This window comes from Capsicum annuum, chromosome 10, assembly GCF_002878395.1.
Source record: "Capsicum annuum cultivar UCD-10X-F1 chromosome 10, UCD10Xv1.1, whole genome shotgun sequence".
Classification (NCBI taxonomy): Eukaryota; Viridiplantae; Streptophyta; class Magnoliopsida; order Solanales; family Solanaceae; genus Capsicum; species Capsicum annuum.
In genome coordinates this window covers 183,806,141-183,821,910 of record NC_061120.1, presented here as the reverse complement: position 1 = coordinate 183,821,910, position 15,770 = coordinate 183,806,141, and positions in this window count along the sequence as shown.

The window sequence follows — 15,770 nt, the reverse complement described above, 5'->3', positions numbered from 1 at the left end:
TGGTTGTCATTAATTCTAATGACTTCTAATAAGGAAAGGTTTCGCCATAAATATATTTAATTAATTTTCAACACTTAAATATTAGGAAAAATTACTAATTTTGATAAATTCTAATAAGGAAAGGTTTTATCATAAATATATTTAATTAATTTTCAACTCTTAAATATTGGAAAACAATAGTGAAAAGACGATTTTGTCTAAAGCAAGTACTTTTAATGAAGGGCAAAAAGTTCAAACAATATTTCTAAGGCCCTTCAAGTTTTTAATATATTATAGATATAGATATAGATAGATTATAGATAATTACTCTTTTCTAAACTACTTTTGTCTTAAGTTGAACATCTATCGAAAATAATTTATCTTCCTCACCTTCTGACATAGAAATAAAGTTTACGTATATTTTATCCTACTCCAACCCAGTGTTGTGAAAATATGCAGAGTACGTTGTTAAACATTAATAAATATCTTAAAAATTACTAAAGTATGTGAAATTATATAGCAAAAATCATTAAACTTAATTTTGCAATAATAAAATCACTCAACCTAGGATTTTTTTCCTTTTACAAAATAAAATAAATTATTTTTATGCCACAGACATGGAGTCATCAAATAAAACATAATCAAAGAAAACCCATATCATAAAACCGAGTAAATTCCCTAGATGATTACTCATGTTTGGGAAAATACCTACAAATATCATTTTTATTTCATTTAGGACAAGAATATCACCCAACTCTTTTTATTTTCCTTAAAATATACTTAACACCTCAAAAACATTCTCTCTCCTACTTGAAATGTCATGTCATTAATTTTTTTTCTTTTTTAAAATAGATCTATTTAATTTATCAAACTTATTTAACTAAAGTTTTATCCTAATTTTTTTTTTTTAAACTACACATGATATATTAATTATTGAAGATTAATTTAATTATACAAAAGCTTGAATTATTTTATTTGATATGTACTTTTCAAAGTTTATTTTATTTACTTATTTATTTCACCACTTAATAATATTTAAAACTCAAGTACTTATAAAATTTGGTACTCATTTAATTCTTTTTTGTTATCTATTTTATATATTAAAGATTCTTAAAATGTAAAAGAAATAAAAAAGACATCTTTCATATATTTTAGACATTAAATTTGTTATTTATATGAAAATAAAAGAATAAAATTCATTTTTTTTACTATACAAAAGAATTTTTGGATTAATATAATCCAAAGATATTATATTACCTTCAAATATAGAGTAATAGAGAGTAAAAGAATATAATTTGTTATTTAAAAACATTGATGGGAAACCTACGGTATTTTTTGTTGCCAAACAAAATTTAATATGTATTATTACCTGAACATTTTAATTTGTACATAGATTAATTGCAAATTTTTATGCAAGATAATTTTTTATAAATATAAAGTGAAAAGCTAATTTTTTTTCTTGCAAATTTTTTACAAGTTATTGTCCATAAATAAATCAAGTAAATCCGTAAGATAAGACATAAAAATTTAGAAAAAAAATATATTATTTTTAATTTAGTTTCTTTACTTTTTTTTTGTGATCATTATAGTTATATTTTATTTTATTATACAATTAAACGCTAATTTATATCCGTACTTCATTCTAAATATATCAAAAGCAAAGAATAATTGATTGAGTAATATTTTAAAAATTCATTTGTAATAGTACTAAAGATGGCATCATTTTGTTAATATTTTTTAAAAAAAATTATTTGTTTCAAGACTACATAATTTTTCTTTCCTTCAAAAAAGGGGATATTATTCTTTTATTCTCATATAAATAACAAACTTAAGGTCTAAAATATGAAATCCATCATTTTATTTCTTTTACATTTTAAGAATTTTTAGTATATAAAATAAATGACAAAAAAAATTATTGTACTAATTCGTATAAGTACTTGTATTTTAAAACTATTATTACGTGGTGAAATAAATAATTAAGTTAAAGAAATTTTGAAGAGTACATATCAAATAAAATAACCTAAGCTTTTGGTGTAATTAAATTAGTCTTTAATGATTAATATACCATGTGTATTTTAAAAAAAAAAAAGAATTAGGATAAACATTTAGTTAAATAAGTTTGATAAGTTATACATTTATTAAAAAAAATGAAATTTTAATGACATGATATTTCAAGTAGGAAAGAGAAAGATTTTGAGGTGTGAGTATATTTTAAGGAAAACAAAAAAAGTTAAATGATATTCTTATCCTAAATAAAATAAAAATAATATTTATAGATAATTTTTCAAACATAGTTACTATTCAGGGAATTTACTCTCATAAAACCACCCCTCTCACCCAGATCATATATTGGATAATACTGATGATTTGTCACCAAGTCAACATAGGTGGTTAGCCACCTTAGGTTATGGGGTGTCTTTCTTTTTTTTTTAATTAAATTCGGGCTGAAGCCCTTTTTATAAACCAAAAAGAGACAAATTTGAATTTACTTTTGGACAAGTCAGGCCAAAAAGTTGCCAGACCCTAATTCAACAACAACAAATATCCGACAACAACTATTAGGTCATATTAGGAAACCTGCTCTGCCTCTGTGTCTCTTCAGTTTGTTGATATCATCGACACTTCAAGTTCGATTGCTACTTCGTGATTGCACCGTTTAGCTCTTCATGTTCATTCTCCTTACCCTTTGCAGCTATGTCTCTAACATTTAGCTCCCTTTCATTCAATCTTTAGTTCAGTGGTTTGAGTTTCTATGGAAGTCGCTACCACCATCTCCACTATCAATTAGATTTAAGAAAATCAAGGTCTGAGTGTTGTGTTACATTCAGTGTTATAAATTATTTCTATTTATATCTAGGAATTTCATGTTTAGATATGATTTACCTTCTGTTTGAATACTCTAACCGTCAACATTCCGAAATCTCAGTAGATGTAGGTAGGGTTCGGCAGAGTTTGGTTCAAACCCAAAAAATCGAAATTAACTTTGGTTTCGATTTTTTTGTTTTTCAAATTGATTTTAATTTCAAATTTTAGTAATTCAGGTAAACGATCAGATTTTTCTCGAAAAAAAAATTGATTAATCATAAAATCAAAATTATATTAATAATATATATTTTTTATTCTATATAAAAAAATATATATATTTTTATATTATATATATTCAGTATAAATATATAATAAGTAACCCAGATGTTTCAGCTGCTTCAATTGTGTTTTTACTGTATTACCCATAATTAATTATTATAAGTCATTTACGTATTAGAAAATTAATAATATTTAATGCAAATAAGTAAAATAAATATTTTTGATATGTTTGCTTCAGCTGCTTCAATCGTAATTTTGTTATATCATCTTTAATTAATTATTATAAGTCATCTAAATATTAAAAAATTAATAGTATTTAATAAAAAAATAAAATACACATCAAATAATAAATTAACTCTTGACATTTTAAATTAGTTTGATGTCTTATATGAGTTTCACTTAAATTTTTTTCACAAGTAATTTTTTGTAGTTATTATATTATATCACTTCTAATACATGTCTGTTTTGCGGCTTCAATCGTGATTTTATTATATTTTTCCTAATTACTTATCATGATTATTTAAGCATTAAGAAATTATATTATTAATATCATGTATAAGAAGTGACAATAAGCAGCTGAAACAAGCTGCTCATGATTGACATGCCTGCTTCAGCTGCTTTAATCGTGTACTACATTATCCTTAAGTAATTATTATAAGTTATTTAAGTAATTAAAGAATAAATAATATTTAATAAAAAACTAAAATAAATATTTATGACATGACTATTTTAACTACTTCAATAGTAATTTTACTATATTATCCATATTTAATTATTATAAGTCATTTAAATATTAAATAATTAATAATATTTAATAAAAAAGAGTAAAAATAGATGTAAAATGATAAATTGTATGGGACTACTTAAAAAAAAATCACAAGTTTTTTTTAATAATAATTTTACTATGTCACTTCTAATTAATAGAATAGAAGAAAAAATATTATGAATCACAATAGTTAAAAACTTAAATTATTTTAAAAATATAATTGACTATCTATGTCACGAAAGTTTGAACTTAAAATATCATTATACAAATTTCAACAATCTAAATATAATATCATATGCTTAACTTAAAATTTATCAATCAAACAAATGAAACTTTTAATTAAATGATAGAATTATACATAACGTAGAATTTTTAAGAATCAATATTGGGTCGTGTATAGCACGGCGTAACGGTCATCTAAGTATTAAAAATTAATAATATTTCATAAAAAAAATAATAAGAGGGAGTTAAGTAGCTCAAGTGGGCACGAGGTCGACATGTCTGCTTATGTTGCCTGATTCAGCTGTTTCAGTCATAATTTTACTGTATCACCCCTAATTAATTATTATAAGTCATTTACGTATTAAAAAATTAATAATATTTAATAAAATAAAGTAAATATATACATTTATGACATGTTTGTTTCACCTACTTCAATCGTAATTTTACTATATCACTCCTAATTAATTAATAGGGTCATCTAAGTATTAAAAAATTAATAATATTTCATAAAAAAGGATAAAATAGATACAAAATGATATGTCAACATAAAAAATTTGACTGACTATCAAATTATATTAATGCACATAAATTTGGATGGGACAGCTGAAAAGTAACATATTATTTAAAAATGAGATAAAAATATTGCAAATCACAATAATTAAGAATTTAATAAAAAAATATAAAAAAGGTTAATTGTTTTTCAAAATTTTATATTCATATCTTATTGAAAAATTATGTAAAAAAATTACAAATCACATAATGAACTACTTAAAAAATTTAAAAGATACAAAATATTTGGTTGACTCTCGAAATTACATCAGTTTCACTTAAATTGAAATAGAAGAAAAAATATTATAAATCACAATAATTAAAAATTTAATTTATTTTAATGATTGATTACTTAAATTCTATTTGTGTCACATAAATTGAGATTAAAAAGTAATATATATTGAGGCACGGGCTATCAATATCTAGTATTATACCTAAAGACATTCCTACGTCAAGTTTGTAATTAATTGGCGAGTGACATATTTGCTATGTAAAGTATGGATTTTTCATTTAGAAAAGAAAGATCTTAATGCTACAAGAACGAAACAGGGCAAAAAGAGGATAAAAAGATGGTGTTGAAAAAATTATAAAAACAATACTCACACACAAATGAGCTTAAATGGTCTACCCTTTAAAAGTATAATTATAATTTTGGAGCTCTTTTAATCAAACATTATTGTTTTCTAATACTTTTAAATTTTACTTAATAGTATATTTGATTAATAAAAGAAATTGTTAGTTTAGAATTGAGGCAGCTTTTTTTATAGACAACTCAAGTATTATAATAAAACAAGAAAGAATAAAGAAGAATAGTAGCGAGAATAGAGAGAGTAATTCTTATTTCTCTTGAGGGATGATTTACAATGAAGGAAGCCCTTCTATTTATAGAGGAAATTTACTCCTAGTTTCTGAGTAAAAGACAGATACTTCAAATCCTAATAGACATCAAGTAGATCTTAATAGATCTTGATAGACATTCACTACAATTGATAGACATTAATATCATAACACTCCCCCTTGAATGTCTAGAAATACGCATATAGGCTGCCTCATTAAAAACGTTACAAGAAAAACCCAGTGGAACAAAACCTCGTAAGGGAAAAACAACGCGTATTAACTCCCTTTAATAAGAACATCCTTGAATCTTTGCATTCCGATCTTATACACTATCTTCTTGAAAGTTGCAATTGGAAGAGACTTGGTGAATAAATCAGCCATATTGCCACTTGAACAAATCTGTATATTAATATCACCATTCTTTTGGAGCTCATGTGTATAGAAGAGCTTTGGCGAAATGTGCTTCGTTCTATCTGCTTTTATGAATCCTCCTTTAAGTTGTGCTATGTATGCTGCATTATCTTCATACAAAATTTTGGGTACTTTATCACATTTCAAGCCACATTTTTCTGGAATGAGATGTATTGTGGACCTCAACCACACATGCTTTCAGCTTGCTTCATGAATAGCTATAATCTCAGCATGGTTCGATGAAGTGGCTATAATAGACTGCTTTGTAGATCTCAAAGATATGGAAGTACCCCTACATATGAACACATAGCCTGTTTGAGACCGAGCTTTATGCAGGTCATATAAGTACCCAACATCAGCATAACTAACAAGATCGGAACTGCAATCTTTAGAATAAAATAAGCCCTCATTGATAGTCCCTTTTAGATACCATAATATGTGTTTGATCCCATTCCAATGTCTCCTAGTAGGAGCAGAACTATACCTTGCTAACAAATTAACTGAAAAGGATATATTAGTCCTTGCAGTATTTGCAAGATACATTAGTGCACCAATTGCACTAAGATATGGTATTTCAGGACCAAGGAGTTCCTCATTCTTTTCTTGAGGTAGGAATGGATCCTTATTCAGATCAAGTGATCGAACAACCATTGAAGTACTTAATGGATGTGCTCCATCCATATAGAATCGTTTCAACACCTTTTCTGTGTAGGCAGATTGATGGACAAAAATACTGTTTGTCAAATACTCAATTTACAAACCAAGGCATAACCTTGTCTTTCCAAGATCTTTCATCTCAAATTCTTTCTTTAGGTAATCAATTGCCTTTTGAAGTTCTATTGGAGTTCCAATAAGGTTTATGTCATCCACATAGACAACAAGTACAACAAACTCTGACGTTGGTTTTTTTATGAAAATACATGGGCAAATTTCATCATTCGTATAACCTTCCTTAGATAAATATTCACTAAGACGGTTATACCTAACAATATAATGATCTTTTTAATCTAATGAAATACATTTCCCGAGGCTTTCAACTATATACTTTCGGCATTTTAAATCCTTCGAGAATTTTCATATATATCTCATTATCAAGTGATCCATATAGATAGGATGTTACCACATCCATCAAATGCATTTCAAGTCTCTCATGGACAGTGAAACTAATAAGTTAACGCAATGTTACTGCGTCCATAACTGGTGAATATATCTCATCATAATCGACACCAGGCCATTGTGAAAATCTTTGTGCAACAAGGCGTGCTTTATACGTTTGTATTTTATTTTTCTCATTTCTTTTTCGCACAAAGGCCCATTTATAGTCAACAGGATTAACACCATTGGGTGTTTGAGCTATAGGTCCAAAAACTTCATGTTTGGCAAGTGAATTCAATTCAGATTGAATTGTTTCTTGCCATTTTGGCCAGTCATTTCTTTGTCAACATCTGTGACAGATTGAGATTCAAGATCCTCACTATCTTGTATTATTTGCAAAGCCCTAATCCACTACTATTTCAGATCGATTCAAATTAGTTTCAACATCACTTGAATTTATGGATAGTTTCTCATTTTCTTGAGTTTCAGGCTCATTAATTCCTTCAGAAATATCAACATTGCTCAAATCTTAAACTCTAATATGAGGATCTTTCGTAGTGTCATCTTGACCATTTATTTTTCTTTTTATAGGATTTTGATCCTTAGAACCTAATGGTCTACCATGCTTCAAGCGTGCTTTAGATTCATTAGCTATGACACTAGTGGATGGTCCTTTAGGAACATCAATTCGAATTGAGACATTCTCTGTAGAAATATGTGATTTAGTGATCCTTTTCAAATCTGTAAATGCGTCTGACATTTGATTTGTAATTTTCTGCAGATGAATAATCTTTTGTACTTCTTGCTCACAAATAGAAGCACGTGAAACAAGATGAGATAGTGATGAATTTTTCCACAAAATTTCTCTTTTGATGTCACTATCTTCTTCCCCTAATTTTGAATTTTTTTTTCGTCAAACCGACAATCTGCAAATCGAGCAGTGAACATATCTCCCGTTACTGGTTCAAGATAGCGAATAATGGAGGGTGATTCAACCCTAACATAAACTCCTAACCTTCTTTGGGGGCCCATCTTGGTGCGATTTGGTGGTGCTATAGGCATATATACACCACACCCAAAAATTCTCAAATGAGATATATTAGGCTTTTGACTCAAAATCAATTGCAATAGAGAAAATTAATGATAATTTATCGGTGTAAGACGAATAAGTGTTGCAGCATGCAAAATTGCATGACCCCAAACAGAAGTGGACAACTTAGTTTTCATAAGCAATGGTCTTGCTATCAACTGCAGACGTTTAATTAATGACTCGACAAAGCCATTTTGAGTGTGAACATAGGGTACAGGATGTTCCACTCTTAACCCAATCGATAAGAAATAGTCATTAAATGCTTGAAATGAAAATTCTACAGCATTATCAAGATGAATAGACTTAATTTGATTATCGAGAAACTGTGTCGGTAATCATATTATTTGTGCCAACAATTTTACAAATGCCAAGTTGCGAGATGACAATAGGCACACATGAGACCATCTAGACGAAACATATATTAGGACCATAAAGTATCTAAACGATCCGCTAAGTGGGTGAATGGGTCCTCAAATATCCCTATGTATGCGTTCCAAGAATGCGGGGGACCCAATCCCAACTTTTGTTGGCGATGGCCTCACAATCAACTTGCTTTGATAACAAGCATTGCATGAAAATTCACCATTCGAAAGAACCTTCAAGTTCTTTAATAGATGCCCATTTGAATTTTCTATGATTCGTCTCATCATTATAGATCCAGGATGTTCCAGACGATCATGCCAAAGTACAAAAGTATTGGAATTAGTAAACTTATGGTTTACTATCGAATGTGCCTCAATTGCACAAATCTTTATTCAATACAGGCCAGAAGATAAAGCAGGGAACTTTTCTATAACACATGTCTGCCCAGAGACATTCTTGATGATACCAAGATATTCAAGATTCATCTCATCAAATGTCTTGATATGATAACCATTTTCACGGATATCTTTAAAACTCATCAAGTTTCTCTAAGACTTAGGAGAGAACATAGCATTATTTATGATGAGTTTAGTTTCCTTGGGCAAGATTATAATGGCTTTTCCGAAGCCTCCAATCAAATTAGCACTACCAAAAATTATAGTAACATTAATCTTGCCCATATTTAGACCAGAGAAATATTTTTCGTCTTTGAATATCGTATGTGTAGTGCCAGAATCAATCAAACAAATATCTTCATAATTGGACAGCTTACTTTAAAAATTATACATATCTTCAAAATAGAATGACATACACCAAATAAAATATATATTAAATCTTTGTACAAAGTGAAAACTTATACTATAAGGAATTGTTAATCACACTTTACTAAGCCAAAAAAATAAATATGTCCAATTAATACGTGATTAGCTAAGCTTAGCATTTTATTTTTCAATAGTTAAAAAAAATTAGTACGTACTTGTAGCTTTGCACAGCTTTAATATAATAATTATATAAGTTAGTAGTCCCATTAATTATTAGGTCACCTCATGCTCAAGTTAACTGATACATAGTGTTGATGAAAAAATTGAAAGGGTACTGCCAGTGATTATTATTTATTTTATTTTTGTTTTAACAAATTTTCCTTTCCCATTATCACAACAACAAGAAGTAATGAAAAGTAAAGTGCATCACAATAACATGTTTGTTTATTTTAATAACCAAAAAGATCACTATAACACATTAACACAGATGGCGCAAAAAATATCATATTAATACAGGATCATAGATGTCCAGTCAAACCATGACTAATTTCACCGGAATTTATAGTAAACAGAGTTTTTTTTTTCAATTAATAACGGCAAAATTAAAATTCAATTCAATGTAATAATAAACTACAATAATATAATTAAATTAATTAATACTAATAAAAAATTAATACACATGCACACAACTACTTTTACATGGTATTTTATTTACTAACTCTTATCAATAAAAACAAATAAATTAAAAATCATTCATTCTTCTATGTTTGCGGAACCATCACCAATCAAGTGATCAATCTTTCCTTCAGAGTGCTCGTAAAAGTCAGTTATATCCAAGCATCTGATGTCCATATTATTTTCAGAGAGAAAGTTAGCCTCAGGATTTCTCTCTTTCTTCTTTAGTGATGCTTGATAAAGATCAACCAAGTGCTTGAGAGCACGAAAGTCACGTGAATAATGTCTTTTTCCACCACATTGGAAACAAGTAATTGTTTCACGTTTCTCATCTTTTCTCTTTTTGTTCGATGAATGATTAACACCCGGAACAGGGTTTCTTTCTTGGTCATTACGACCACGTCCACGACCACGTCTACGACTAGGGCCTCAACCTTTTCCACGCCTAGCATGGTGAGCGTCCATATCATTCACCTTAGGGAATGGTGCAGATCCAATAGGTCGGTCCTCGTATTTTTCATCAGCAAATCATTATTTTGTTCAGCCACAAAAAGATGAGAACTCAGTTCAGCATACTTCTTGAAACCTTTTTCTCGATATTATTGCTGTAAGAGCACATTCGAGGTATGAAAAGTAGAGAGCGTCTTTTCCATCATATCGTCATCATTGACCGTCTCCCCACATAGTTTCAATTGAGAAGAAATTCTGAACATGACAGAATTATACTCATGAACAGACTTATAGTCTTGAAACCTTAGATGCATCCATTCATATCGTGCTTTTGGGAAGATGACCATCTTTAAGTGGTCAAACCTTTATTTTAGGCTATTCCACAATACGAATGGACCCTTAGTAGTAAGGTATTCAATTTTCAAAATTTCGTCAAGATGATGACACAAGAAAATCATAGCCTTAGCACGATTTTGACTAGATGTTGTATTTTCTTTCTTTATGGAGTCTCCAAGACCCATAGCATCTAGGTGGATTTCAGCATCCAGCACCCATAAAATATAGTTCTTGCCCGAACTTTGAAGGGTAACGAACTCACACTTCGTAAGATTGTTAGACATATGAAAAAAGGAAGAAAAATAATAATACCTTAGCCTTAGACTTCAAATTTGAGACTGTAGAGTCTCGTACTGATAACGTGTTAGAAAATAAGAAAGAATAAAAAAAAAAGAGTAGCGAGAATAGAGAGAGTAATTCTTATTTTTCTTGAGGGATGATTTACAATGAAGGAAACCCTTCTATTTATAGGAGAAATTTACTCCTAGTTTCTGAGTAAAAGAAAAATACTTCAAATCCTAATAGACATCAAGTAGATCTTGATAGACATTCACTACAATTGATATACATTAATATCATAACAAGTATATATTTTGCATGTCTTTTTTTGTATATGTATAATATCACTTAAATAATATTTTCTAAATAAATTTTCCCGTATTGATTAGTATATTGTATATTAAAGCTAGGCATAGACAAGGTATGTAACATCTCTTTATGGCTCAGAAGACCATTTATCTTTTAAAAAAAAATTGTTTATTATTTATCATTAGTAAAAAGGTAAAACTTCAGTACCACAATTCATACCACTTCATTTTCGTAACATTTGTTTTTAATAATCTACATGACTCTCATTTTTTTTTTATGTCCATAACCCCAAACTTAATTATGTAAATTTACGATAATTTCTTCTATTCCTCCATGTATACTTATATAAATGTATATATAGAGTACATATTTTCAAATCAAATGGTGGTTTATTGTAGTGGACGTCTGATGCACCCATGAGCAAAAAAAGAAAGAGATAATACATCAAAAACTCTCTAAACTTGTCACTGCAACTTACTTTAGCACTTAAACTTAACACGCGTTTATTTACCCCCTTAAAAAGTTCAAACTATATTATTTTCACCCTCTCATCCCTCCAACTAAGGCGCGTGTTTCTCCATCAAATCAAAGCATGTAGAAGGTCGAAATTTAACAAAAAAAAATAAAATTCGAGCCAACGGTAATATTTCCCCCAAATTCAATAAGAACCCTAATTTCTCTGTCTTTTATCATCTCCTTCATCTTCAATCAAGAAAAGATTTGAAATTCCTTAGAAAATCAAGTCCTTTACTTTATTATAAGGTATAATTCCTCTCCTCTTTTAAAAAAATTATGATTTCTTATCAACTTTTTTCTATTTGATGTAATTTCTTGGAGTGAATTCTTTGTAGCACATCATGAGATCAATTAACTTGAGTAAGCTTTATATGGAGAAGGACGATTTTGCTTTGAACCAAGAGGTTCGATGCAATCATGGATTTGTTGTGCCTTTGAAGACATCTTGGACTTCGACGAATCCCGGTAGAAGATATTGGACTTGTAATTACTATAGGGTAAAGATGATATTTTGCTCCCAATTCTCTTTTTTTTATCGCAACTGATTCAATTGAATTCTGATTTCTTCTTTTAATCATGGAAGGGTCTAAGATCTTGCGATTTGTGTTGGAAGGATAAAGAAAATACAGATTCGAGGTCCAAATTTGTAATCCCTAAATTGATTGAAATATTAGGTGAGCTTGAAAATTTAGTGGAATCATCGCAATATAACAAGTCTACATCATTCAATGAAGTTAGAAAATTGATTGCGGAAACTTCTAAAGAAGTTGACAAGCCTAGAGCATCCAAAGAAGATGATAATTGTGTAGATATGAAGTTGAAGAAGCTGGAAGAAGAGATTGAAAAGATGAAAGAAAGAGAGAAGAAGTGGAGAAATAACATGTCTAAAGGAGCGACTAAGGATAATGCACTGTTTATCATTATGTTTTATTATTGTGTTGTTGTTATAGCTACTAACTATTGATTTGGGATGATCTACGTAAAGAAAGACTCAATTAAATTACCTTAGAATTTGGTGTTCTTAGTTGGTATTATGGTGTGTATCATCCTTTATTTTAAAATGAATTTGGTCTAATGTAATTATTCTTGACTTATTTGTAGTGTAATGTAGTTCTTTATCTTTACATTGTATTTGAAATTGAGTAAATTTTGTTAGGTCTTATGGGATGATAATTTAATTTAATGTTTTCTTCTGAGATTACAAATGGAATGTTGTTATTCTTATTGGACTGTCAAACATGATTCAATCCAAAGTGATTCAATTGAATTCTGCATACATATGATAGTGCAGCCAAAACTGAATATATATAGTTGCATAATGATATGATAGCTTCATATATACCAAAAAATAGCAAATATATACCAAAGTAGTCAAAAGAGAAAATTAGGCATCAAAATAGTGCGGTCACTGCTGCATATATACCAAATATTGTGAATACATTGCAGTCACAACTGCATAATTATTTGAAAAACAGATTAAGTTAGTGCAGTCACAGCTGCATAATTAACAGAGAACAATATTACATTGCAGTCAAAGCTGCATAATTGTTTTTCAAAAAGACAAGAGAACTTCATTAATAATTCATCAAAACTAATGCAGCCATAACTGTATACCAGTCACTACTGCATCTTCAACTAGACAGCTGATGAGCCTGTTTGGCTCATATTTATTTCGATAGTTTTGGACCTTGTCTTCATTCTTTTTTGTGCTCTTATTTCTTGAAGTCCTTGTTGGGTCACAACATTTTTTCCTTTCCATTTGACACCTGATCTTGGCCTATGATGCCTAAGATTTCCAGTCACTATAGAGGAGTTCAAAGGCATTCCAGGCTGCATTAACACAAGAATAAATTATCTTAGACATTTGATCATTTTCTTGAAAATTGAAAACTGTGAAATCATTCAACTTACATTGTGGATTGTAAAACCACTTTATGTATGTAGAACTCCTATACCAACCAATCTTGGCCTTTTAAAAGTTGTACCACTACTCCTACCAGCAATACCACCAACATTAGATATGACAGCAATAAAAGTTCCTCTACCCCTTCCAGCAACACCAACAGTCCCTGTACCCCTTACAGCAACATCTATAGTCCATCTACCCCTTCCAGCAACACCAACAGTCCCTCTACCTCTTTCAGCCACACTAACCACATTCAGAGTAGAAGCAACAACAACCTATTATAAAATAAAAAATTATTTAATAAGCATAAATAGTAAATAAATAAGCCAAATAATTACCTGTTTTGTAGAACCTTTAGGTCCTCCTCTCCCTCTACTTGTGCTTGGTTGAGATTCAGTCACTGCTGTAGAAGAACCAACACTTGACATTGCTGAAGTTGTTCCTCTTCCTCTACCAGTAGTAGCTTTTGCATTTAAAGGACAACCCCTTTTATTATGGCCCTTAGCATGACACTTGTTGCAGGTCATCTCAACATCCTTTTTAGACAGTTTACTTGTCTTATTTTCTGACTGCTCTTTCCTTCTATTCTTACTAGGTCTGCCTGGTAGTTTTCTTATTTTAGGAGGTATAATTGGAAGGTTAGTTGATAGTGGCCATATTTTCATTCCAGTGACAGGTTGAATGAAGTAGTTATAGGTCTTGAGGTAGGATTGTTTGCTATACCGATGTGCAACATAGTGAAATGGCTTCAATATTTTAAAATGTAGTGCTGCTATAGCATGACAGCAAGGTATACCCTTTAGCATCCAAGATCTATAAGTACAAGTGTTGTTACTCAAATTCACTATGAAGGTATTACCCCAACTATCCTTAACCTCAAAACCATATTCACCATTCCATTCAAGTGTACAATTCATTGATTTTGATGTGTTCTCTTCTAATACCTTTAAAGCCATTGGTGAAATATCTGTTATCCAAGTATTAGAGAACTCCCTTAACTGTCTAATTTTTCTCATTATTTTAATGCTTATTTCCTCAAGCATTGTAATGATGGTCTTGTGTGTTGGACCCAATATCCATGAATTAAAACTTTTAGCCATGTTGTTGTCAACACTATCACAACAACATAAATTTCTGAAGTAGACCTTAGACCATCTTTCAATGTTGTACCACAGTAGATCATCTACTATCTTGTCACCTAACATCTCCATATGATCTAGATTTTTTCTCAACTCTTACTCATATGTAGACTTGGCACATCTCCAAAAATATTTTTTTCTTTCAATGCTTTTCCATTGTTTGGATCAGTTAGCGAGAATGTGTCTTACACACATTCTTTGTTCTGCATTTGGCAGCAACTAATGAATAGCAGTATCAAGACCCTTTAACAAAATATAAGAACATTAGGTGACATAATAACAAATTAAGTAAAATTAGATAATAAAGAGATAAGAGAGAAAAAAGTTACCTTCTGCATATCAAAAATAGTTGTTAATTCTGTCCCATCTCCAAGCTCAAGATCATCCTTTACTAGCCTAATAAACCATCTCCAAGTGAAGTTATTTTCAACTTCAACCACTGTCCAAGCCAGTGGTAGCATCTGGTTGTTCCCATCTTTTCAAACTGCTACAAGTAATTGTCCTTTGCAAATACCTTTCAAAAAACAATCATCAAACCCAATACATCTTCTACATCCAGCTTTGAATGCTTTCTTCAAAGCATCAAAACAAATATAAAATGCCTGAAATCTTCTTCTTCCTTCTTCAAAAGTTTCTTCACTAAGCCTTACCACACATGTGCTTCCTGAATTAGACTTCAAAAGTTCATCCCTATAATTCAATATTCTTTTAAATTCCTCCATATGATCACCCATAATTTCTTGCAAGACAATATTTTTGGCTTTTCTTGCAACAGTTCTACCAACATACACCTACAAATCTGTTTTCACCAAATTCTGCAATTGAAAAACTCTAATTCATGGATCAAAAATAATTCTGTCCTTGTACCTTTCTACTAAGTATTTTGAATTGACCAATTTATTTTTGATTGTAGCAGTACATTTATGGACTGGAATATAAATTTTCACAACAAAATCCCCTGTCCTTGAATCATGACTACTAAACAATAACCAAGGACAACCAT